The sequence below is a fragment of the Heterodontus francisci genome, chromosome 12, assembly GCF_036365525.1.
Source record: "Heterodontus francisci isolate sHetFra1 chromosome 12, sHetFra1.hap1, whole genome shotgun sequence".
In the NCBI taxonomy this organism is placed as follows: domain Eukaryota; kingdom Metazoa; phylum Chordata; class Chondrichthyes; order Heterodontiformes; family Heterodontidae; genus Heterodontus; species Heterodontus francisci.
The window spans coordinates 60295324-60322737 of NC_090382.1; positions in this window are offsets into that span (position 1 = coordinate 60295324).

Below are 27414 nucleotides of genomic sequence, written 5' to 3' on the forward strand. Positions count from 1 at the left end.
GAGCCCAGTCAGAATGAGCGAGCCCTTGGATTTGTTGATGTGGCTGGATTTCAGGGAGTTATGTGGCATTCAAGGCACCCTCAGATGAACCAGCAGTAATCATCAATCGATAGGGATTCCACTCCATTAATGTTCAACCGGTATGGAACTACCGAAAGATCATCATACATGCCAGTGCAAGATATCCAAGAAGCTGCCTGGATGTATTCATTTTGTGGTAGTCAAGAGTCCCCTAGATATTCATGCCTCCAAGCAGAGTCAATGGATAGCTCCTTGGAGAAAATGGTCAACCTCTGCGACGTGACTTATGACACCTGTGAGGAGCACTACCACTAACGTATAGAAAGGCACAATAGAAGCCACATGAACGTAAGAACGGTCATTCAGCAAACCATTGGGATGCTGAAGATGCGATTCAGGTGCCTGGACAGGTCTAGAGACACTCTTTACATGCAGCAGCAAGGGTGTCCAGAATGGTAGTGGTCTGCTCTGCCCAGCACAACATAGCACGGCAGAGAGGACTGATGCTGTAGGAGAAGGAAGCTGATGACCATTCTGCATCTTCAAAGGAAGAGGAGGATCCCCAGGAAGAGGAGGAGGAACTTGATGTGGTCAGGGTATCTGCTGCCTCTCACATAGCTGCCAGGGATGCATGGGATGGACTCATTCAGGCCACTTCAGCTAATCTGAGTCAGTGCAGCCATTTGGAACTCCAAAGCTGAAACCACTGTGCCCACCTCCAGCCTCCAGTGCAAAGCATTCCCATAGTCAACAATCCATCACTCTTACTGACACCCATTGCTCATCTTCTACTATTGTCATACCATTTTCCTCAAGGCTGAAGGCCACTTGGCAGGAGACACGCAAGAATGGGGATGACTGGACAATGAAGCCTTTTTTATGCTGAATAAACATTGACAATAAAAGTGACAATTTAAACTTTTAAACACCCAAGTGATTTCCATTGTGGAACTATAAAGTTTTCTCTTTTTTCTATTAATCCTACATACCACTGTGGCTTCAGCAGAGCTAGAGGCAGGCTGTTCATTCCCCAGCTCTGACTGCTCACATGCTCTCGGCCAATATCCTCTGGGTTTTGAAGCCTCTAAGGGCCCTACCAAAGATTGCCCCACCTGCACTTGTGCAGGAACAGACTCAGCCATCAGGATAGGAGTCAGCACATGGGGCTCCGAATGTAAGCAGGGGAGAGGGAAATGGGAGGAGTGGGAACACTTTGAGCAGAGACCCAATTCCATGTCACCTTTCTCCATCTTTTCTCTCATGTGCCACCCACATGCACTTCCCTGCTAGCCAAGAGCTGGAGAGCATTTTGCTGCACTTCAGTGAGGTGCTGAATGGACAAGGTGAGGCTTTCCTCCATCCTCTCTAAAGTGGCAGACTGAGTATGCAGACCATTGCTGAGGACAAGCAAACACTTGGGGTTGCCTGCTGCATCTGATGCTCCATGCAGTTGACCACTTTTGCCATGGACGTAGACATCAGCACAAAGGCCTAAGACACCATGGCACATTCCAGAGATAGACTCCCCAAATCTCACTTCAATCGTGCGCAGTGCCTCTGGAAATGCTGCTGCTTACAAATAGTCCTCTACATCAATGTTCCCCGAGACTCAGCATCTGTGTCCAGCTGAGGAGAGCTTGGAGGATTCTGTGCCCTCTGATAGGGACTTTCCACTGCTGTCTCTGTCTTCAACACCTACTCCTGCTCACTTGTGATATGTGGCTCACCCTGTGATATCCCCATTACTTGTCTTAGAGGCCCTATTGAGGTTACCTGATCTGGTGGAGGGTGTGCATGAATCATTTGATGGTGCTCCTCTGAGGTGTCTTCATCCTCCTACATATGAACATACGAATATACAAATTAGGAGCAGGAGTAGGGCACTCGGCCCCTCGAGCCTGCTCCGCCATTCAATAAATTCATGGCTGAACTGATTTTTCCACATTACCACCTACCCCCAATAACCTTTCACCCCCTTGCTTATCAAGAATCTATCTACCTCTGCCTTAAACATATTCAAAGACTCTACTTCCACTGCCTTTTGAGGAAGAGAGTTCCAAAGACTCATGACCCTCTGAGAGAAAAGATTTCTCCTCATCAGTGTCTTAAATGGGCAACCCCTTATTTTTAAACAGTGACCCCTGGTTCTAGATTCTCCCACAAGGGGAAACATCCTTTCGACATCCACCCTGTCAAGACCCCTCAAAATCTTATATGTTTCAATCAAATCACCTACTACTCTTCTAAACGCCAGCGGATACAAGCTAGCCTATCCAATCTTTCCTTATAAGATAGCCCGCGCATTCTGGATATCAGTCTAGTAAGCCTTCTTTGAACTGCTTCCAACAAATTTGCATCCTTCCTTAAATAAGGACCAATACTGTACACAGTACTCCAGATGTGGTCTCACCAATGCCTTGTATAGTTGAAGCTATACTTTTGTATTCAATTATTCTCGTGATAAGCAATAACATTTTATTAGCTTTCCTAATTACGTGCTGTACTTGCATACTAACCTTTTGTGATTCATGCACTAGGACACCCTGATGCCTCTGCATCTCAGAGCTCCGCAATCTCTCACCATTTAGATAATATGCTTCTTTGTTATTCTTCCTGCCAAAATGGACAAGTTCACATTTTTCCACATTATACTCCGTCTGCCAGATATTTGCCCACTCACTTGGCCTATCTATATCCCTTTGTAGCCTCCTTATGTCCTCCTCACAACTTACTTTCCTACCTATCATTGTGCCATCAGAAAATTTAGCAACCATACCTTCGGTCTCTTCATCTAAGTCATTTATATAAATTGTAAAAAGTTGAGGCTCCAGTACTGAACCCTATGACACACTATTCATTACATCTTGCCAATCAAAAAATGACCCACTTATGCCTAATCTCTATTTCTTGTTAGCTAACCAATCTTCTATCCATGTCAATATGTTACCCCTTACACCATGAGCTTTTATTTTCTGCAATAACATTTGATGTGGCACTTTATCAAATGCCTTCTGAAAATCTCAGTGCAATACATGCGCCAGTTCCCCTTCATCCACAGCACATGTAACTCCCTCCAAGAACTCCAATAAATTGGTTAAACATGATTTCCCTCCTCCTTCGCACCAGCTCCTGAGGGACACTTGCAGGGTCTGTGAGAGGTGGAAGACATGAATTAGAACTGTCAAGGTGAAAGGGTTCTCAGTCATTATCATATTTCAGCGGGAGCTGAAATCAAGTCAACATGAGTGAATAGTGTGTGCCATGTGACTGTATGATATCTAATTCTGTCACCAGATTTCTGGGACACCCTCATTTCTCTTTCGCCAATGCACATGCATGCCAAGATTCTGCTTATCATCAGTGCGTTGTCCTCCATAGTACTCAGGGTCCTATGACTGGAGGGCCTCTCCCTGGTGTTCTGCATGCTCTTCTTCTGCAAGGAATGAGAAAAGAGAGTTATGAGTGTGAGAAACGGGTGGCACATTGGGGCAGTGGTTAGCACCGCAGACTCACAGCTCCAGTGACCTGGGTTCGATTCTGGGTACTGCCTGTGCGGAGTTTGCAAGTTCTCCCTGTGACCGCATGGGTTTCTGTCGGGTGCTCTGGTTTCCTCCCACAGCCAAAAACTTGCAGGTTGATAGGTAAATTGACCATTCTAAATTGACCATTCTAAATTGCCCATAGTGTAGGTAGGGGAATTGTGGGGATGTGGTAGGAATATAGGATTAATGTAGGATTAGTATAAATGGGTGGTTGTTGGTCAGCACAAACTCGGTGGGCCGAAGGGCCTGTTTCAGTACTGTATCTCTAAATAAATAAATAAATGGAGTTTGTTGAGAGGATGGAAGGAAACATTTGTGGATGGTAACTGTGAGGATTGGGTGTGAGCTGGCAAGCAGATGAGGGTGAGTGTCAGTGCTGGCTGTTTAGAGGAGGTTGTGAGGAGATGCCTCAAGAGAGAGGCATAGGTGAAGCTATAAGGTATGTTGCTCTAAATAGTGCTGTGCAAGAGAACACTGGGGAAGTCAGAGTGAGGGGGGTTACATTTGAATGCAGAATGTCATTCTCCTTTCCTGCCCTGATGAGGCCGGTGACCCTCTTGCGGCACAGAAGCCATGAGCAAGGGACCACATGCCTTTCTGCTCACCACCTTGGTCACTTCTAGCCATCTCTGCTTGGTTTCCAAGACAGGTTTCTTCCTCCCATCTACAGGGAACAAAATCTCTCTGCAAGCCCTTATAACCCACAGCATCACGTCCAGGAATTCTTCAGAGAACTGTGAGCAGCCATCACTTTTGAGACTCCATCCCTCAAGTTGCTGTCTCTCATTTGCCAATTCCAGAATGGTTCCTTTCTGTCCCTTGCCAGGGTCCCTTTAAATACTGAAGCTTCAACAGTCAGGCTGCAGGTCATTTTGTTGATTGGTCAGGAAACCTGGAAGTCAGATGTTAATACCGTGTCTCCATTAAAGAGCCACTGAAAAAAATTGCTCCACCTCCCCCGCTCCGCGCAGGTCCAAATGTTATAATTCACCCCATTTGTTTCTAGTTTGTAATTCCAGCAACATAACTTTAATCTGACTGCATTCTAAAAGCGGCTTACACTATCTAGGCACTTTTATAATTTAGTATTGTTATCTTTGACTAATTTTCCCTCTTGAAAAAATGGCTATGCCTCTCTGCCCTCTCCTCATATTAAAAGATAGTTGCTGGGGAAGTGGAACTTTGCAAATGTGTGTAAACAGAACTTTGATATCACTGCACCTTATTGTTGGTTTGATTCAGATTCGGTTGCTCTGGTTTGATGGTCTTATTTCTTGAGAGTCATATCAGTACAAAATGTATGATATAAAAAAGCATGGAATGCAAAAAGGACTTTAAGCCATCGAGCCTTCTCCTAATACAGACTACATGGGATCTGTACTATCATCTACCTACCTACCCATTCAGTCTCCTGAGGATAGGTTCTTCAGAGTTTTCCTGCACCAATTCCCCAACCTCATCATGTTGCAGCTCTCCATAAAGAAAAAAAAAAGTAGACTTTTTAAAAAAATACATTTATTCATATTATAAGGAACATATGGCAAATTAATATGAGACTGAGGTCAGACACAACCATTAACAATACATAAAAGCCACCTGAGTTAGGGGAGAATTGTTTTTAAAAGCTAACCTATATTTGGTTTTCTCCACATTTGGTATTTAAAACAAGAAAATTGAGCCACTCATTGTCATGCTCTATCCTACTGGGTGCTAGCTGCTAAAAACAGGTCTGACTGGTCAAAGTAAAATTTAGTAAAATGAGTGGTAACAAGGCTGTAGACAGGGCAGTAGTGGGACAAAAATTGAAAAAAAAAACTGATGCCTTATCGCTAGAGGTTCACCAATTCCAATGTTCAGGCAATCCCTGAATTAGGGTGGCCAGTGTCCCAAGATAGAAGCCTGATAAATGTTTTGAAATGGGTCAGATGGAAGAATTAAGTACACAGCATGATTTTCATGTCAGTCAGCACTGCCACAGTTAGTTAGAGTCATAAAGTCATAGGGCTGAATTTTTAAGCTAGGCTGCAGATCCTGATATCAGGACCAGAAGTGGCAGCTGCTTCCACTTGGGCGGGAATCAGCCGGCTGCACACAATCTCCCGGCGGCCTGCCAATTAACATTCAGAAGGTCAGGAGGCTCGGGGAATGAGGCAATGGAGGCAGACTGAGAGGCAGCAGAGGCAGCATCAGATCCCACTACAGTAGGCGCTACAGTCATATTCAAAGAGCTGCCAGCACTGATATAATAGGGCCTACCCGGAAACCTTAAGAAAGGAAGGAAAGCGGGAACGAGAATGGCTGAAAGGAGACGCCGAGTGGCCCTACGGTTCAGCGATGTCTCCCTGCAGGTTCTCCTCCAGACTGCACGGGCAAGGCAGGAGGTCCTCTTCCCCAGGGACTGGAGGCGGAGACTGGCGCAACTCAGCAAGCAAGCCTGGAGGGAGAATGCAGAGGAAGTCAGCAGCCATGGGGTCACTGCCAGAAAGTGGATCCAGTGCTGCAAGCGCGTCAGTGACCTTATTTGGTCTGCCAAGCTGAATACTCAATACCTCTTTTCTCTTTGGGGCTTACATGTGACAATGAGATAGGATGAGTTTGATGGGAGGGAGTGACCATCCAGTCGGTGGCAATAGGATCAGGAAGCAACATATCCTGTGAGAGGCATGGCTGCTTTTCGGTGAGAGGCGCCCGTGTATGATTGCTGACCCCTCACAAGGTCCCTTAAGGGTGGCCGCATGCAGGAGGCATTAATGTGCCCCCAACATGGACAACTGGGCTACTAACAACATAGGTTTCGTGTTTGTTCTCTTAGGGAGAGAGTTTTCATTTTTCTGCTTGCGGAGAAAACAGCCCATAACTTCAGGGAATGGGCCAAGACCGGCAGAGGTGTTTCATTGCTGACCATTCGAACCCACATGGAGCAGGAGGCGTTAGAACTGGCAGCACGGTGGCCGGTCTATCACCGGTGGTGAGACTGGTGCATGTAGACCCAAGATATTGAATCAAGAGATTGAGTGCAAAGGCACAAGAGAGTCACTGGCGCACAGCGCAGATACTCTCACATCGATGGGATTCACGCTTAGATTCGGGGACACAAGCTGGTGAGCACATCACAGATGTGCCAGAGCAGCTGACATAGGCAGTGACAGCTAAGGCCATTGACTGTCGAAGCACTATCAGAGGCCAGGGTTTTGCTGCACTTCAGGCTGATGACGTGCCTCTGGAGTCATCGGTAGCACGGCAATTGCTGGAACTGCAGTGTGAGGTAAGGGAACATTTGGCGGAGCTTACAGAGGTTATACTCAGCCAAGAGTGGACAATGGAGGAGTCCATCCAGGCCTTGAATGCTGTCATGTGTCTAATGGGTGCACACTTGTCTTTCTCCATCGAGAGTTTGGCGACCTTCATGGAGAGCCAGATCCAACGAATCACTCAGTGGATGATGGAGATGCACACGGACCTGCATGCCATCACCTCGTCCATGAGCTCTACACAGCAATGGTTGGGCAAGAGGAGGAATGCAGGGCCTGGAGGCTCCACCAGGTCCTCGTACTTCTCAGGTCAGCAGGGAGGTAAAATGTACCTTGCATGGGGGGAGGAGCACTGCCTTCTGCAACTGGGGTTCCTCTCAGGGTGCTCCTGATGTTGACAACAGCTCCTCAGACCTTCTGCCAGTGACAGCAGCACCTCAATTAGCCACAATGACAGAGGAGACTCCTGCACTTGTGCAGGAGCCCCTCAGCCTGCTGGGGCCCTCCTCAGGCATCCAGTGGACAACCACCCAGGTCATCCCAAGCAACGGGGAAGCAAGGTGAGCAGCCTACCTCCACCTCAGCTGCAAGCATAGGGGTAGCATGCATAAGAAATTTAAGAGCACCTAGCAGCACTTGGGGTTCACAGGTGAATAGAGTGTCAAACTGTGAAGCCTCGTGTTTCTTGTGCCATTTAGTAAAGGATTAATGTATTGGCACTATATCTCCTTCCATTTTTTTGCTGCCCTTTGGGAATTCAGCTATATCCTGTCTCCCTCAAGGGGCTAGTTGCGAGGGACCATGCCGCATGTGGTCGACGCTTCACCCTTGCTGCTGCATGATGTGCAACTGGGTGCAGGGCACCGGAATGGTAAATGAAGAAGGCGACAGCAGGGCTGCAGCAAGGTAAGACTTTATTGGTATGGAACCAATGAGTAGTAAGGGTCATATGAAATGTCTGTTTATTAGCATGTCCTGAGCCTCCCTTACAGGTATTTCATTGTGCCTTGTCTATGGTCCCAGGGTCCCCCATCAGGAATCACCTGGTCAGCAGCTTCCTCCACATACTCCTTGTTGGAGGAGGCATCTTGATCCATGAGATCCTCATTGTTCAACACCTCCCCCCTCTGTAATGCTAGGTTGTGCAGAGTATCACAGACCTCCATGATACACGAGACCCTTTTTGGGGCATACCGAATCGATCAAGACACTTGAATCGCATCTTCAGAAGCCCTATGGCCTTCTCAATGGTCGCTCGGGTTGTCCCATTGCAGATGTTGTATCTCTCCTCTGCATCAATGTGTGTGTTACTCACAGGCATTAGTAGACCTGTCCTCAGTAGGTATCCCTTGTCTCTCAGTATCCACCCCTGAAAGCATGCTGGGACCAGAAAGGTTGTGGCACCTGGGACTGCTAAAAGTATATACGCATTATGGCTGCTTCCTGGGAGCTTGTGCACAAACCTGAAGGATCTTTCTGCGGTGGTCACAGAGCAGTTGGGCATCGATTGAATGGAAGTGCTTCCTGTTGATGAAAGCTGCTGCCTGGTTTGTGGGAGCCTTAATGGCCACATGCGTGCAGTCACTCACACCCTGCACCTGGGAGAATCCAGCGATAGCCCAGAACTCAATGACTCAGCTTGATTGGCTGGATCAGTGTGGAAACATACATACACGCTGGCCCTCTTGAACAGGGCATCAGTCAACACCTTGATGCATCGATGTGTCGCAGACTGTGATATCCCACGCATATCTCCAGTGGATCCCCGGAAAGAGCCAGAGGCTTTGAAGTTCAGTGCCATAGTGACCTTCAATACCATTGGGTGTCTGCCACCTCCCATGGGGCTGAGCTTGTCCTGCAGCATAGCATACAGATCAGTGACAACCTCCCTGGAGAGGTGCAATATTCAGAAATACTGCCGCTCGGGCATTTGTAAGTAGCTGAGCCTCGGATGGTACACCATCTCTGAAGTGCAGCCTCTTTTGAGCACAGGAGGCTGATCGCATGCCCCTCTGCGCCCTTTGCCTGTGTCCCCACCCCGAGTCAGGCCCTCTGTTGGCTCTGGAATTGCTGATCTATCACTGCCTATGGCTATACCTCCTTCCCTCTCTGATGCTCTTCCTCTTCACCGGGGGCCCCAAAGCCTCGGTGAATGAGGCTCATGGCAGGTGGACTCTCTCAGTTTCTGAGGCCTCTTGTGCAAATGCAAACCCCTCTTTCCTCCTCCTCGTTTCTTGTGCTTGTGCTAATGCCCAAATGGGTCTATGCAGAGCTGGCATCCTTTCCTCCATCCTGCCTTCGTTTGCCAGTGCCCATGCTTCTCCACCCTCTCTGGCACACAATGCTGACTCTCTCAATGGCTGCTGGAGAAAGCTAGCACTGAGCTGCTGCTTGTTTGGCACCTCCTTTTACGAGGCAAGGATCTAAAGCCCAGTGGTTCACGTGCACTGTTAGGAAAATTAAACACCTCTGTAAAATCGCTCTCAATTGGCCAATTAGTTGGATTAATTTTCTTCCTGCCGCCTTCATGCATGATGTTCTTCTGCTATCACAGCCGCTGTTGGGAATAGGCGGCAGTGAATGCAAATGGCCCCAAAAATTCCAGCCATAGAGTCAAGTAATTATGGCACAGAAGGAGGCCACTCAGCCCATCGAGTCCATGCTGGCTCTCTGTAGAGCAATCCAATCAGTCCCTTACCCCACCCTATCCCCATATCCCTGCAAGTTTATTTCCCTCAAGCGTCCATCCAATTTCCTTTTGAAATCATTCATCCTCTTCCCTTCCACCACCCTCATAGGCAGAGATTTCCAGGTCATTACCACTTGCTGCGTAAAAAAAAGTTCTTCCTCACATCCTCCCTGTATCTCTTGCCCAAAACTTTAAATCTGTACCATCAACTAATGAGAACAGCTTTTCTTTCTCTACTTTATCTAAACCTGTCATAATCTTGTACACTTCTATCAAATCTCCTTTGCTCCAAAGAGAACAACCTCAGCTTCTCCAACCTGACCTTGTAGCTAAAGTCCCTCATCCCTGGAACCATTCTGGTAAATCTCCTCTGCACCCTCTCAAGAACCCTCACAGCCATCCTAAAGTGTGGTGACCAGAACTTGATGTGATACCCTAGTTGTGGCCTATCCAGAACTTTATACAGGTTCAGTATGGGGAGGCCATGGCATTGAGGTAGTGTCACTGGACTAGTAATCCAGACCCCCAGGCTAATGTTCTGGGGACATGGATTTGAATCCCACCAGGGCAGATGGTGAAATTTGAACTCAATTAATAAATGTGGAATTAAAAATGCTAGTCTAATGGCAATCATGAAACCATTGTTGTAAAAAAACCATCTAGTTCATTAATGTCCTTCACGGAAGGAAATCTGCCATCCTCACCTGGTCTAGCCTACATGTGACTCCAGACCCACAGCAATGCGGTTGACTCTTAAATGCCCTCTGAAATGGCTTAGCAAGCCACTCAATTCAAGGACAATTAGGGATAGGCAACAAATGTTGGCCTAGCCAGCGACGCCCACATCCCATGAATGAATAGAAAAGCATAATTTCCCTGCTTTTGTATTCAGTACTTCTATTTATGAAACCCAAGATCCCATATACTTTGCTAACTGCTCTCTCAATATGTCCTCCCACCTTCAAGGATCTGCTGTGCCCATGAAACCCCAGTTCCCTCTTCCCCTACGCACACTTTAAAACTGTCCCATTTAGTCTATATAGCCTCTCCCTATCCCTTCTGCCAAAATACTTTCTCAACCTGCCCACAAATCATGAGCAGTACAGAACAGGAGGTGGACTTTTCCAGTGCTACTTAAAGGCATTGTCACCTGCTCCCATTTAACATCTTGCAAATAGTTAGAAAACATTCTGTTGGTAGTTTACAGTGGTTTTAAGCAGGTTACTGAATTTTAAAGTGCATGTAGTGGCTGTACAATCTTCTGAAATCTTAAGGGAGGACTGTCTACACACCTTTTGCAAAGTAGAATTTCTCCTAACAATTCCTTTCTGGCTAAAGAAGGAGAAGGAGCAGAAAAAGGTGGAATGAGCGTATGCAACTACATCTTCAGAGAGATCAACTAGAAGCAGTTGAACTTGTACGAATCATTACCCCCTCGACAGATTTATAAGCCCAGAATAACATATCTGTACTGCTCTGAGAAACAGTGCATAGTAGATTGTCAAAGAGTTGAGACACCTTCTGGAACAATACCTGAAACTTCCTGTGAGCTGTCACTTCATTGCCTGTTGCAGTCAGTCACTACAGCCTTTAATCTCTTTACCTCTGGCTCCTTCCAAGCTGCCACAGGGGAGTCAGTAACACCTAGTATTCTGCATGTTTTTGGCAAGAGATGCAGGGGGAATATGAGGAAGAGCTTTTTTACACAACAGCTGGTAATGGCCTGGACCCGGAACACGCTGCCCACAAGGGTAGTCGAAGTGGAGACAATCAATAACTTCAAGGGGAAATTGGATGGCCACTTGAAGGAAATAGATTTGCAGGGCTACGGGGATCGAGCGGGGAAGTGGGACTGACTGAGTAGCTCCATGGAGAACCGGCATGGACCCGATGGGCCAAATGGCCTCCCTCTGTGTCGTAAATTGACTCTATGACTCTATGTCCTGAGTGCATTAAGCAGGTGACTGACACCATGTTTGCTAGAGCAAACACTTTCACCACTTCTGCAATGGATGACCAGAAGGAACAGTATTGGGCTATGGGACATGCACAGATTACAGGTTTTCCACAAGTTCAGGGCCTCAGTGACTGCATCCATGTCATCCTGTGACCTCCTTCACATGATCTCTACTGCCTTCATGAATCACCAAGGCTTCTATGCCATTAATGTGAAGCTACTGCATGATCACCAGCAGGTATGAGCCTGCTTTATTGACAGCTGTCACAATATTTATCTTTGTGCCAATCCTCCATCCCTCCATTGTGCCTCTGCACAACAATTCAAGGTTGACCACTTGGGGATGGGAGCTAGCACCCTGCATATTTGACTCATGACTGCTCTTGGTGGCTGAACTGCACTACAGCCAGGTCCATAGGACAACAAGATCCTTCATCAAGCAACACCTCCACTACTTGAACAAATCTGGTGACTTCCACCAGTCCAGCTCAGAGTCTCATGTGGTACTTTGCTCTGAAACAGGGATGACACATGGGACAATGATTAGATGTGGGAGATGACACTGATTACATTGAGATGGCAAAGAAGTGAGAGGTCTCCAACACCAGTCTGTATCCAGAGCTCTTTGGAAGCAGCTCATTGAAGATTACTTCAGCTGAAAAATCCTGCTCCCTCACATTAACAGGCTCTTGAGATGCTCGTGGTTGGTGACCTCTGGGAGCTCAGGCCTGAGAGGACCCACTTGCAGTCTGCAGCATTTTAATGGCTGCTGATATGGTCTGGCCCAGCTGACCTGATGGTTCCCTCCATCCAGAAGTTTCTGCCTCTTTCTTCAATGACTTTGAGGGGAGTTTGGAGGTCTGAAGCAGAAATTTTCTAAGTTCTTCTGAGCCTTAGTGTCATACCCTCCATCGTCTAGCTCCAAATGGTATATGCAAAACAATAATTCTGTACAAGTATCATAAGAATACTTCTAAGACATGCATTGAAGTTATTGAGAGTGTGAAATGAAAGGGTTGAGCACTGCTGCTCTCTTATCTCTTTGTCCTGCATCCTCCAACCAAAGGGCTGAATTTAATGAGCCGGCCACTGGTCCTGGCAGTCGGCCCGGAAAAGGGTGCTGTTCCCATCGATCGCATGGATGGCCGACACACCGCAATTACTCGGGCTATTTTTCATAATGGAGGCACAGGTCCCTCCTAATCACGTGTCAGAAGAGGGAGGCGAGTCAGTGATTATGGTTGTCAGATGACTCTGGAGCAGTGCTGGTGCCATATTTAAATGCCTGCCAGCCCTGCACTCACTCCTGCCTCAGAGTCATTGACAGCTTTGCGCAGCTGAAAACTTTGCTTGACTGGTTCCTGGACCATCACCCCCACTCCCCGAGGAAGTCAGCACAGGATGGCTGAGGCAAGACACATGGTGGCCCTACAGTTTGATTATGCCTCCCTCAGATTCTCCTCCAGGCTGCAAGGGAAAGGCGGGAGGTTCTCTTCCCCAGCGAAGGCAAGAAGAGGTCCTCCCGCCTGACCAAACAAGCCTGGATGGATATTGCACAGGAGGTCAGCAGCCATGGAGTCACCCAACACAACTAGTCCAGTATAAGAAGAGGGTGAACAACTTCCTGCGTTCTACCAAGGAGAGTGCTTCCTATCACTCTCGTTTTTGAGAATTGCATGTTATTTTGCAAGAGGGTGGGTGAGATGTGGAGGGCAGCACTGCAACGGCGATGGCTGAGGGACTAGGGTTTCATCTTATCCTGACAGATGTTTGTCTGCCACCTTCTTTCATAGCTCACCCGCCCCCCCATAACTCCCATGACAGCGTGTTTAAACATGAAATTCATCAGATCCCCCAGTAGGGGATGAGGGGCTGACATTAGCAGAAATGTCATGGTGATCTGTATGCCAATCCCTTCTTTCTCCATCCTTCCTCTTGCAGGAAAGAGGGGCCACAATAGAAGAGAGACGGCCCAGACTGACAGTGGACTCACAGATCTGTGTTCACTCAGCTCTGTTGAGGAAGAGGTATTGGAGCTGGCGGGCACCCAGGGCGGCTGCGCTATTTCGTATATGGAGACTCTGCACAAGAGAATGAGAATTAGCTCCTATTGGCATGTGCATTAATGTTGGAGGCCCATATCATGTGTAGTTGGCATCAGGAGATCTGCACAGCCTAACCCACATGTTTGTGTTTTCACATGCAGGTAGCCATTCGCAGGGGTCTGCAGACATAGGGGGACTAGAACTACTCAGAGGATGCACCATTCCATGACTCTCCTGCACCCTCCACCAGCGCAATACTTTCACCTTGGTGGGTACTCACTCGGCATTAGAATCAGGGTCACAAGCTGCACACGCACCCGAGCAGCTGGCTGAGGCTGAGACAGCTGAGGCCTCTGACAGTCAGAAGATTGTAGGTGGCCAGGCCCATGCTGGGCCCCAGGCTGATGATGAACTTCTGGTATCAACAGCACAGAGCATGCTAGAGTTACGCCAAGCTAATTCCTAGGATGGAGCAAATGTCCTATGAGGAAAGATTAAATAGACTGGGTTTTATTCTCTGGAGTTTAAAAGAAGGAAAGATGATCTCATTCAAACATACAAAATTCTTACAGGGCTCGACAGGATAGATGCAAGAAGGATGTTTCCCCTGGCTGGGGAATCTAAAACCACAGGACACAGTCTCAGAATAAGGGGCTGGCCATTTAGGACTAAGATGAGGAGGAATTTCTTCACTCAGAGGATGATGAATCTTTGGAATTCTCTGCCCCAGAGGGCTGTGGAGGTTCAGTCATTGAGTATGTTCAAGACTGAGATCGATTGATTTCTACATATTAACAACATCAAGGGATATGGAGTCAGTAAAATGGTATTGAAGTAGAAGATCAGCCATGATCTCATTGAAAGGCAGAGCAGGCTCAAACGGCTGAATAGCCTACTCCTGCTCCTCTTATGCAGAGAAAGAGGTAAGGAAAGATTTGGCGGCTATGCCAGAGGTCATGGAGGAATCCATCCATGCCATGACTGCGGCCATGCCTCAGGCATATGAATGGATGCCATCTCCATCGGAAGGTTGGCAACCCTCATGGATAGCCAAATCCCACAAATGCGCGCAGATCTGCACACCATTGCCTTGGCCATGCTCAATCCAGCAGCGGCAAGGTGAGAGAAGGAACAGGAGCCGGGAGGTTTCTCCCACTCCTTGTCCTTCTCTTGTGAGCCAGGAAGGCTCAAAAAAGCCTTCAAAGGGAGGGGGAGAGGACGCCATTCACATCTGGGGACTCCCCTCAGGGTGCTCTGAGTATGGACACTGTCTTTTCATCCCATCCGCCAGTGAGCCCAGCTCCAATAGCCGCAACGCCTGAGGAGAGTCCTGCACCAGTCCAGGACACCCCCAGGCAGCTGGGACCTTCCTGGCCGCAGGCAGCCAGAGGACATCTGCTAAAGTCATCCCAGGCCAAGGGGCAGCCTGATCAGTAGCCTGCCTCCATCCCAGCTGCTGTCACAGAGACCACATCGCGTAAGTGCACCTGCAAACCTATTAAGAAGAACACCTAGCCACACTTTGGGTCTCATGGGTGTATCAAATATCTTTTGTAGTAACTAATTAAAATTTCCTTTGTTCAAATCATTGACAATCATTGAATGAAAGCCATGTGCCTTTATGCCTTAATTGTGAGTTGCTGACTTCCCCCTTTCCCCTGACAGCAATGCCAATGTCACAACAACCCTCATTAACATGCCAATGTGATCAGAGCCCTCATTAACATATTTCTCCCATGGTCACTAGTGCATATTGCAGCTGCACAACGATGCACAAGACTCTTGCTGGGGCATACTGCAGGGCTCCACCGGATTGCTTGAGGCAGTGGAATCTTCAGCAGCCCAATGGCCTGCTGGATGGTCACATGGGTGGAGCCATTGCAATTGTTGTACCTCTCCTCCACTGCAGTGTGAGGGCTGCTCACAATTGTCAGTAGCCATGTCTTCAATGGGTAGATCTTGTCGCCAAGAATCCATCCCTGAAAAGCGGGGTGGCACCTGGGACTGTCGAAGTACGTAGGCGTTGTGGCTGCTTCCCGGGAAGTGGGCACACAGTTGCAGGAAACACTGTCGATGTTCGCTGACCAATTGAACATCAATTGATGAGGGCGTCTGCCTGCTCCCGTATGAGCCTTGATGGCTGCATGCATGCAATCTATTACACCTTGCACCTGGGGGAATCAGCTATGAATCCTATGGCTGTCTCTGCTTGACTGTATTTGTCAGTCCGTTAGCACACATAGTCACCAGCCCTCTTGAATAGGGCATTGGTCATCTCCTTGATGCAGCGGTGGGCTGCTGCCTGGGAGACCTCACACATGTCACTGGTGGATCCCTGGAAAGATCCAGATCAGTAAAAGTTTAATGTAATGATCATTTTCAGAGCCACTGGAATAGGGTGACCCCCAAATCCAATAGGTCCCAACTCATCCCTTGCTGAGCCCCCAGGACATCGGACACCCTTGTAGAGCCCCCAGGGCCTGGGACCCTGTGCAAAGCATGCAGCAACACAGTCCCACAATGGCCTTCAACCCCCCCTTTTCCTCTATGCAGCAATGCTCAAGGCTACCTCACTGTCATGGCAATGTTACCTTTCACCTCTGTACAACCAGGTTTTAACGGTCGTGAATCCGAAGGTACGTGGCCGCCCACCGTTCACAGAATCATGCACCAATCATTAAATTGGAATTAATTATATTTAAATGCATTTAAATTGGCATTTCAGCAATTTAAAATAGATTCCCGTTGTGATGCGGTGGCAATGCCGCCATTGTGCTTTCCAGCCACTGACAAAATTGGAACCAAAATCACGACGCTGGATTTCCGGGTGGACGGTTATGATGCAATGCTCTATCCCCCCATGTCACCATACCCATCCTTGATGACCGCATTCAATTCTTCCCAAATAATGCAAGCTAAAATAGCTTTTTCTCCCCCAAAGGCTACATTGTAGTGTCCGGTAGCTCAGCTGCTTCCAACAGTTTCACACAAATTTTACAATGACTGCATCAATGGGAATAAAAATGAGCAGACCCAGGAAGCCCATGTGTGATTCCCTCTGCAGGTCATCACATGAGCGATTTCTTTTGTTGCGACAACAGCAACATGACCCAGTTCAAAATAATTCTCGGCCTATGGCTGTTACAAGCAAAAAATGCATGGTTGCATCATCTGCAGCTTGTGCATCACAACAGATTATGGGATGAAAGTGAAATGGGATTTGAGAAGGCAGGATCATACCGCCATCCTTGATGGCTTCAGTGATGCTGCTGGCTATGGCCTCAGTGATGGTTGCTCCAATTACTCCCAGCACTGTTTCCTCCATGGGGGTCAGTACATGCAGCTGTGCCTGCCCCTGCCAGTTAGCTGCTACTGATACTGCTACAGCTACTGCTTATTTTTACTGGCCTGTCCTGCCCTCTCTGTTCTCTCTGTTCCAATGCAGCTCAATGTTAGTAGAACAGCACCTTATCTTTTGACTAGGCAATTTACAGTCTTCCTGACTCAACATAGAGTTCAACAGTTTCAGATCATAACCACTGTCCTCATTTTTCAGACAGCAGCTATTGGCAATGAATCTGCTCTGTCCATTTACATCTCCTCTTGACCCATCTTTTGTTTCTTTACTTGTCCCATTACCATCAACTTTAACCTTGCATCAACATTCCTTTTATCATTTAATCTCTCCGACCTTCCCTTTTGTACTTTCTCCCTCTCCTCTTTTCCTGCCTCTGTACTTCCTTAAAACCTGTTACAGCTCTAAATTTTTCCAGTTCTCACGAACATTGACCTGAAATGCTAATTCGGTTTCTCTTTCCATAGATGCTGCCTGACCTATTGAATATTTCCAGCAGTTTCCTTTTTTTTTGAGACTTCCACATCTGCTGTATTTTGCTTTAGCAACACAGAGGACTGGACTAATGATCCAGAGACATGAGTTCAATTCCTACCACAGTACCTGGTGAATTTAAATTCAGTTAATTAAATAAATCTGGAATTAAATAAAATCTAGTATCCAAAGTGGTGACCATGTCACTACCAGTTTGTCGTAAAAAAAATCCATCGGGTTCAGTAATGTCCTTTAGGGAAGGAAATCTGCCATCCTTACCCAGACTATATTATATGTGACTCCAGACCCATAGCAATGTGGTTGACTCATAACTGCCCTCAGAAATGGCCTAGCAAACCACTCAGTTGTACTCAGGAAGGTGGCTCACCACCACATTCCCAAAGGCAATTAGGGATGGGCAATAAATGGCCTTGCCCACATCCCATGAATGAATTTTAAAAATTGGTAGTTTAAGTGATGGGGTAGAGATGAGGATCCCCTGGCAACCTTTAACCTGTAGAGAGCATCTCACTTAGAAAGGGCCCATACCAGTTTGGTTTGCCTGTGTTACCATTAACAGGCCTCCTGTATAAAAAAACACAAGAAATAGGAAAAGGAGTAGACCATATAGCCCATCGAGCCCACTCCGCTATTCAATATGATCATGGCTGATCTTAGTCTTCAACTCCACTTTCCTGCCCGCTCGCTGTATCCCTTGATTTCCTGAGAGGCCAAAAATCTGCCTATCCCAGCCTTAAATGTATTCAACAATGAAGCATCCACAACTCTCTGGGGTAGAGAATTCCAAAGATTCACAGCCCTTTGAGTGAAGTAAATTCTCCTCTTCTCAATCTTAAATGATCGGCCCCTTATCCTGAGACTGGGTCCCCGTGTTTTAGATTCCTCGACCAGCAAAAATAATCTCTCAGTCTCTACCCTATCCAGCCCCTTCAGATTCTCATATGTTTCAATGAGATCACCTCTCATTCTTCTAAACTCCAGAGAATACAGGCCCAATTTACTCAGCTTCTCATCATAGGACAACCCCCTCATCCCAGGGACCAATTTAGTGAATCTTCTCTGTACCGCCTCCAATGCAAGTATATCCTTTCTTAAATGTGGAGACCAAAACTGCATACAGTACTCCAAATGTGGTCTCACCAAAACCCTGTACAATTGTAGCAAGACTTTTCTATGCCTGTACTTCAATCCCCTTGCAATAATGGCCCACATGCCATTTGGCTTCCTCGTTGCTTGCTTTACCTGCATGCTAATTTTCTGCGTTCCTTGTACAAGCAAACCCAAGTCTCTTTTCTAAGTACATTGCTAAGATTTCTTTATTAATAGATTCCAGTTGTACATTTTAATTGCTCTTTGGCTAACAGTGGCAGTGTTTAAATATGTAATGTCCAATCAGTCAAACCATGTGCTATTTCTCACTTAAGTTCAACAATTCCACATCATTTAACACAAATGAACAAAATTGTTTCAGTAAAAATCAACACTTTTAGTGGTGCAGCTTTTTTTAATCATCCAACTGTGTATGTTTGTAGCTAATGGATTTGGGGAATGTGCATTAAGTGTAAAATAATCATAAACATGTTAATAAAGAATGGGTTCATAAACTGTACTTAGCACACTGGCAAAATATTCCCTAATGCTTTTAATTCTCCCTTTCCCATGGATCTGAAATATTTTGCCAATTTCAGGACTATACACTTTAAGTATTATTTTTCTCCAATTTCAAACATGTGATTGTAATCCTAATTTTAACCATTAGTTGAAGACCATAGTTCATCAGCTGTTTGCCTTAAGGATACTCTTTTTACAAAAAGAAAGTCAGCTTTCAAAATGATATACTATCCCTTAGTATGCACATTGAGTACCATTTTGTACTAAATCTACTGCAGTCACAAAGAATTACCTTTTTAATTATCTGGAGACACGCATGAAATGTAATTAAATTAGAAGCATTTGCAAAGCATTTAAAATGACAGTTTTTGGTTCTTATAAATGTATCAATAAATGTTTTTCAAAATAACATTTTCAGCAAAACTCCACTTGATTTATTCATTATCATTCACAAATAAATGGGACTGTCTTTTTCTAGCTATAAATCTGCAAATGTAATTACTGTAAAAAAATGTATGTTTTGCCAAATGATAGTGGGAGATTATCATGAAAAATTCAAGACATTTTAAATTCAGTAATTAGCAAAAATATTACCTAAAATGGAATCAATATTAAGGATCAATTTAGTTTTGCATGCCCCCCCCCCCCCCGACCCATTGTATGAATTTTAATTTAAAAAACTTCAGTACATTCAACTGAGAAGTTCAAGTAGTTCTCAATATTTCAATATAATGTATACCTGGAAACATGTTTACGGTGCAACAATGTCCTAAAATATCAGAATTCTAACTGGTTACTTTATTTTTATTGAGTTGACTGTGTGTACCTATCTTTCTTAAAGCTTAATTGTGCCATTTTATGCTTCTCAAATCAATCTGAACTGCAGAAAATAGATACGTGAAGCAATTCAATGGCTAGCTATGACATGATAAATAGCTGCATGAACAAAACAGCTAAGATAATTCAAAAGTGATGATGTTATGAGTGAGTGATCACCTCACAAGATATATTTTATATATTTATACTTGAAACATGTCTTGAAATAAAAAAAAATAAGTTAGTAACTTTGCTGTAGCCCACACAAATCACTTAAAGCCCCTTTATAATGATACTTTATTATTGTGAAGTTATAACTTCAGAAATATGATTTTTGTTTCCACTGGTATTTTTCTGCATGAATCTTTATAAATAGTTTTATTGTTTTTCTTGGTGATAATGTTTTCACAGTTGGACATACTAACTGACTGATTTATTGTGACTCTGTCGGCAATGCCACTATTTTTATTTTGAAGCAATAAGCACAGAGTTGGAAAAATACATACTTCAAACTATTTGGATCATACCTTTTATACAGTGAAGCACTACAGAATTGAAAATATGTATTTCAAAAATGCAATAAGCTCCAAATAGGAAAAAATATAACAAAAAATCATAGATGAAAGAGTACAAAATAAAATCCAGTCACATCAATAGGAACAAAATCACAAATCTGCTTTGTAAGACCTATGTACATATCATCCCGGTAAGTAACAAAAATGTGAGGAGTAACATCTTGACAGAGGGAAGATGGCTTTTACATTCATTTTCAAACGCCCATTGTCTTATGCTGGAGAAGCAAGTGCTGATCTGAGTATTTTTACTTGACGCACAAAGTATGACAATTTCCAGCAACAAAGTAGTTTAAAATAACTAAGATGCATTATTAAAAAATGGCCATAATATATGGTATTTATGACTGGATTTTTAGTTAGTCCTAAACCTCTGCTTGGGTTGTCAGATCCAAAATATTGCACAGAGCATAATTATTACAAATATACCAGATCAGATATAAGGGTCAAAAGATGTTTGTAGAAAAAGAAAGCCTATATTCCATTTGAAAATAGGGGGTGCAACTTTCCAAGTACCCACCCTACCAGCCAAACCTCACACACACCAGATAATTTATCAACAAATTGTGACTGCTTTCCTAGCTGATAAAGGCAATAGCTGCTGTTAAAAACAGCTGATTCAATTTTGATGAGCACGAGAAAAAAATTGCAGATTGCATTCATTTGATGAGACATGTTTGGAGGTGTTTCTGGAAGAAGAACAACAAAGGAGGATTACCCTCATTGGCATCCCAGAACATCCTGCTCTCAAAATCAGCTTCTTCATTATTGTCATTACCAAGAAGGAATCAAGACTGGACAATGAGGCAGAGTTGGTGTTGTTATGCATGAACCATTCACAGAGGCAAGTGAGACACTATGAAATTGATGGCCGTGATGGAGGCAGACATTTTCATTTCTTTATCACAAAGCTTCATTGATCGTTTCGCAACCTTAATAATGCTCACCTTATCAGTGATTTGCAAAGTCATCTGAGCACTAAGTATATAACAGCATTGAACAAACGCACATTGTTATTTTTATCTTCATTATCTATTTGGAATGCACCATTATATTTGCTTTCAGAAATTTATTATTGGAGTCAGCATTGGAACTGATACATTTTTTGCCTAATTTTGTATATTAGATGGCATTGCAATGTATATTAATTTAATAAAACAAATTAGTTCCTGGTTATCTCAAGAAACCCAGAATATTTATGGAAATTTATACTGAAGTACCTTGAACTAAGTGAGAGATTTCTCATAGTTTAATATAGGTTCCAACAATCACATGTATGATATTATCTGAATCCCTCAGTAAGATTGTTGCCTTTCAATATTTCCCATATAGCTATTACATTCAGTTAGAATCTTCTATGACCTTCAACTATAGTCCTGAACGTTATTTGAAAAAAAACATGGAACAGCGTTTATCCCGAACTGTACTATTTGTAAATAAAACACTAAGGCTTCTGCATAAATTCATGGTGAGAGAAAGGAACAGATACAAATGTAGTTTGCATCATTATAGGCATAAACTATTTGGTTGGAAGTATTGATACACACTGATGACCACACGCCTGTAGGTTTGCATAAGCATCATATTGGAAGAGGTGCAAAACCCATTGGGAGGACCACTTTCCCTATTGAAAGCCCTTTATGACAACCAACTCAATTTCATTTAAGGGAAAGGCTTTCATTCAGTAAATGTTTTTAGTGTATGCTGCTAGTTGCCTTATCATGCATGTTAAAGCTTATTTCCCAGGAAGCTGTCATGATCCTTTGATAATATGATAATCCAACATACCAGCCTTGATGACACTGAACTTGTCAAGATGTTTGATCGGTGATCAACGATATCCTCTGGTGGAATATATTTTGACTCCAGTGCAGCATCTGCTGACAGAAAGGGAGGCAAAAAATAATTGAGGCCTGTAGAACTGCAAGAATTTTAATAAAGCAAACCATGGGCATCTTGTGTCAAGAAACAGGAAAATATGGTTATGCACACCAGTCCAGCCAGAATCTTCAGAAATGTCACTTGCTTCATTCCATGTAACATTGCTGTACAGAACGATTTGTAATTCCTGAAGCCGACATGTTTGGAGGTGTTTCTGGAAGTCGAAGGGAATGATGATGCCTGTGATTGGGTTGCCTGAAATGAATTTTTATATATTTATAATATTTCTGTAATACAATTCCAACATTTCACACAACAATAATACAGCCTGAAATTTTATTTAGCTCACAATGATATTTTGAAGTATTAATTAGTTATACAGAGGTAGGATTATTATGTGCGATTCTTGGGTAGGAGAAGGCTCATATGGAGCACAGACATCAACCAGTTGGGCCAAATGGCCTGTATCTGTGCTGTATATTCTATGTAACAGAGGATGTCCTCTCTCCCCACATCAGGAGAAGGATGTACAGAAAGGACATGAAGTAGATCAGCAGAGTGCTCAGCCTGCAACCAGAGAAAGGACCTGCTTTCCCAGAGGCTTCTGTATTGTGACTCCCTGCACTGGATTTTATAGGCCTGCCGCAGCGAAGAAAAATTTGGTGACCTGTCAAAGAGTCACCACGATTCCAAGCGTGGGGGCTCATTTAAATAGACAGAGCAGGTCGCCCACCACCCCTCCCCAATCCCCGATCAGATGGAGGAGGTGGGCTGTCCATCCCCTGCAATGGTATCAACTGCCTATGCGCAGGCACTGACGCTACTTTTCAAGGGCTGTCAGCCCTACCAGGAAATTTAACTATTTAAAGGAAAATTGAATTTTAAAAAAATACATCTCTTTCGCCCCTCTCCCACCCGCTCAATAACAATTAAATTAATAATTTGCCCTTTCCCCCTCAAAACACTGACCTTTACCATCTGACCTTCCACTCCACCTCCCCAACTGCACGAACTTTAAACTATACCCCTTCTTGCCATCCCCTACACCCATGATGCTAATTTGACCCCAGCCCCACCACCCCCTCAACCCTGGCACTGATAAACCTACCTCCTCCCCCCTCCCCACCAGTGTTGCGCCTCGTTTCCCCAGATGGGGATCTGAAAGCACTGCAGTGCCGACCACCAGGGTGAAGATCGCGGCGGGACATCAGGAGGTAACGGAAGAGTAATTAATTTGTGTATTTTAATATACTTAAATATTTAAATTGTGGTCCCATCGCCGAGCGGTGGGGAGGCCGCCACGGGACTTCGCCGCCACCGGTAATATCGGGCCGGGCCCTGCCAACGTCGAGGTCCGTAGTGGGCTTCATCCAGGGCCACCTTCATGCACCCACCACCACGGATCCCGAAGTCGAGGACTCCTTAAAATCCAGCCCCATAATACAACGACCATGGGCTGAATTTTATTAGCGCACTGCACTCCACGGCGTCACTCTTTGAACTCGGTGGCCTTTCGCCACAGAAGTGCTGCCACTGAACCCTCATGGTATTACGCGCAGAGGCTCATTTAAATAGAGGGGGCAGAGCAGCCGCCTCCAATGACATAGAGGGGCGGCCGCCATGTCCTTGGCAACAGCATCCAGCGCCACCGCGCAGCCGCCGGCGCCATTTTTAAAGCCCTTGAGTAACGTTTTGATATTTCAAGGTCCCAGTCTCCGGAAATTAAAAATAAAGTTTTATTTCAACTCTAAATTCCGTCTCCCACCCCACAATGGGTAATTTATATATAAATTGCCCTCTCCCTCATAATAAACTTTGCACTAAGTTGCAAATATCCACAGAAATGAACTCTGAAGTATATGTGATTAATTGTTACTTCCCAAACAAAATCACAGAAAGGATCCAATAATTTTGTATGCTCTAACTGCAACTATTTCTTATTACTGTGCCTACTTTAGTGTTATAGATCTTATTTGCTGCAGCTTTGAATCTGCTAATTTTATGATTCACTTCCCTGAATGACTAATGGTTGAGAGGTAAGTAGCTAAGACTTGCATCTTAGTGAAGCTGTTGTCCCTGAGACTTGATTCCATTGACATTCTCTTATATTTTCAAGGGGAGATAGGTCCATATCTGGAACTCCCACAGGTGATAATATTGAAGGGAGCCTTAAAAAAAGACAAAGGTGCATTGTAACTGTTATGAAATAAAGCAAGATTTGTTGCCAATCTTTGCCATCCACAATGTAGGACACAGGTTCAATTGTGTTAATGCTTGGTGTCATTACAGATCAAATTGTCCCGATCAAGTTTTGGAAGCTCTGATCCTGTTATTTACCGAGGCATATGTTTGGAGTGGATTGGTGGCTTGGTGGAGTTATGATCAAGAAACCCAGAAGGACAGATTTTCCTGAAAGCATGGAGTTTTAACTCCAGGGCATGTTTTAATTTGTTTCTTCAGGATTCCTGCCTGACAGGCTGACTGCCTGTCGAGAGGAAATACTACAGCACAAGGCCACAGCCACGGCACACATAGGTTTCGTAGTGATGGGGGCAGTGATTGTAGTGTTGAGGGCTGTGGAGAGATTGGGATGAGTGAGGAGATCACAGGGGTTCAGTGACCATGTAGGGGGATGATTGTAGTGGAGGGTTTGATAATCGCAAGGTGGGGGGGGAGGGTTGTCCGTTATCCTGACGGGGGGGATTGATGTTGAACGGATTGTGGTGGGGAGCTTTACAGGGCTGTATTTTTGTGCCTGAAGGAAGCACTCCTGCTACTCCCACAAGCAGCACGAGAAAGGCATTTAGCTCATGCATCCAGCCCTTCTTTGCTCTTTTCACCTGCTGAGTTTCCTAAGACCAGGGAAACCCAGCCATCATGAGTTAAAAATAGAAATCTTGTTAAAATGGACGCATGCAAGCTCCTTACAAGACTTTACTGACGGACTTGCCTCCTGAGAGTGGATTGGTCACATGTCACCTATCCTGCTCCAGTTAAAAACATAAGTGAATGAGTTTGAGGCAGGTTGGGTTCAGATTTGATTTTTTTCAACATTTTACCTTCCCACCCAGCCCAAACTCACCCATTTTTGGGCCTTAACATTCTTTCCCCTCCCCTCCCCCCTCCACCTCACCCCTCCACCCTACCCCTATGTCATGTTCAGGCTGAAATTATTTATTAGAAATAGTGGCAACTGCCACTCCAGAAGGCAGAATGGGAAAGAGGTCACAGGGTCAGCAACACAGATAAAAGGACAAAGCCAGCCAGATAGTCAGCCAGTCATCATGAGAAGGCTGATTAAGAAAAGTTGAGAAAACACAGTAATGAGAATAGTTTCTTTGAATTATTTTTCTTGATTTGGAAATTAGATGAATCAAGGTACGATTTAGTTGCATCTGTTACTCTATACACTTCCTTACTGTTTATAAAATAAATCACTTTAATGATACATATCTGGCCTTTAACTCACAGAAGTGTTTCAGTCTGCATTTAGAAAATTGGAAAAGTGCACATGAAGGCGCATGAGAAAGACACAGGGTAGATTTTCCACTTGCTGCCTGAAGGTAAAACTGGCATTGCAGAGCAGCACCCATTGTGGAAACCATCCAATGTTCACTTCCACTGAAATCAACAGCCAAGTATTTCTATAACAGGTGGCTGGTTCATAATACCAATTGTATGCTCAGGCAGAAATTTTAAAATCAACCCCATGATATCCAGGTCAGAACAGATAGTTACACCCAGGGTTAATCTATTGTATAATTAGATTTTGGGCTGCATGGGCACACTCCTGAACAAAAGGCACTGGAACAATTTACAGAGTGTCTTGCATTGCTGTACTTGACAGAATATCAAAGGGAGACCTGATACTTGTAACACACAACAATATAATGTGAATGCAATACTTAAATTGAATAGAATCAGTCGATAAGGTGTTAAAAAGCTCTCTTTCGCTCATATTGCCTATACAGTTTGAGTGACAAAATTTTTATGTTGCGATGTTGTATATAGATAGCATAAATTTCCAGCTAACCCATGCATTTCAGATCGCCAGTGAGAACAGAAGACATGACAGAATTCACTACTTAAAACTACTTAAAAGGCTTCTGAGGTCTGAGTTGTTTCATCATGATTAAAGACACAGTGGTGCAAACCAATGCATAGAATTCTAATGAGCATGTTCACCCACATTGTGCAAGTTTCAAATCCCTGCTAAATGTCTTGACCATGTATAATTCAATTTATGATTAAAACAAAGCTCCTGTATTCTGACTAATTTCCAACCTGGTCTGGGTCCATTAAGTATTTTCCTCTGCCAGCCTCCAGTTTTAAATTTGATAAGGAAAGACAGGTTTCATTTTTATTCTAGCTATTTTAAAACAGGCATAAATTCCACAGTTTGCTACAGTGACATTATGGTCAATTTACCAAGATTGATAATGTTGCATTTCATTTACTGCAATGACATACTCAATGCAACTATGCTAATATGATTTAAAAATAAACCTTCCACCTTCATTACAGAGTAGAGGATTATGCCTTTCACTGCCTAAGTTCTGAATCTCTTAAGCTATCTTAATAAGTTAGAGTTTATTTTGGTTGCTCGAAATGAATTTTTATATATTTATAACATTTCTGTAACAGTAATTCAGCATTTTTCTCAACAATAATATAGCCTGTAAATTTGTTTAGCTTGCAATGGTATTCTGAAGTATAAATTAGTTATATAGAGGTAAGATTATTAAGCATGATCTTAAACATTTTGGGTTATTGTGAGGAGCTCACTCCTTGTAGCAGCTGACAGTTCAGATGTTGTTTGTTCCATTTGTGTAGGGTGAGAACTTAAGGCAGTGATTGGGGAGATTCCTAATCCCAGATGAAAGGGTAGGAGTTGATCTCAGGGTAGTAACTGTGATTGACAACTCGCAGGATTGATCTTTCATCATATCAATTTAGGAAGGGACAGTTACCAAAGGATGCAGCCTCTCATCCTCTCAGAGACAGGGTCTGAGGTTACACAGCAGCAGCAAAAAACTGTTTTTTAAGTCCAAACTAGCTTAGCTCTTTAGAGATTTAATAAGTTGCATCTTCATTGTTTTCCATAAACAAGGGGTGATGGAAAATTGATTGTTCTCTGTAGAAACTGCATGTTTCCAGTTTTTCATTCATTTCCTGTAAA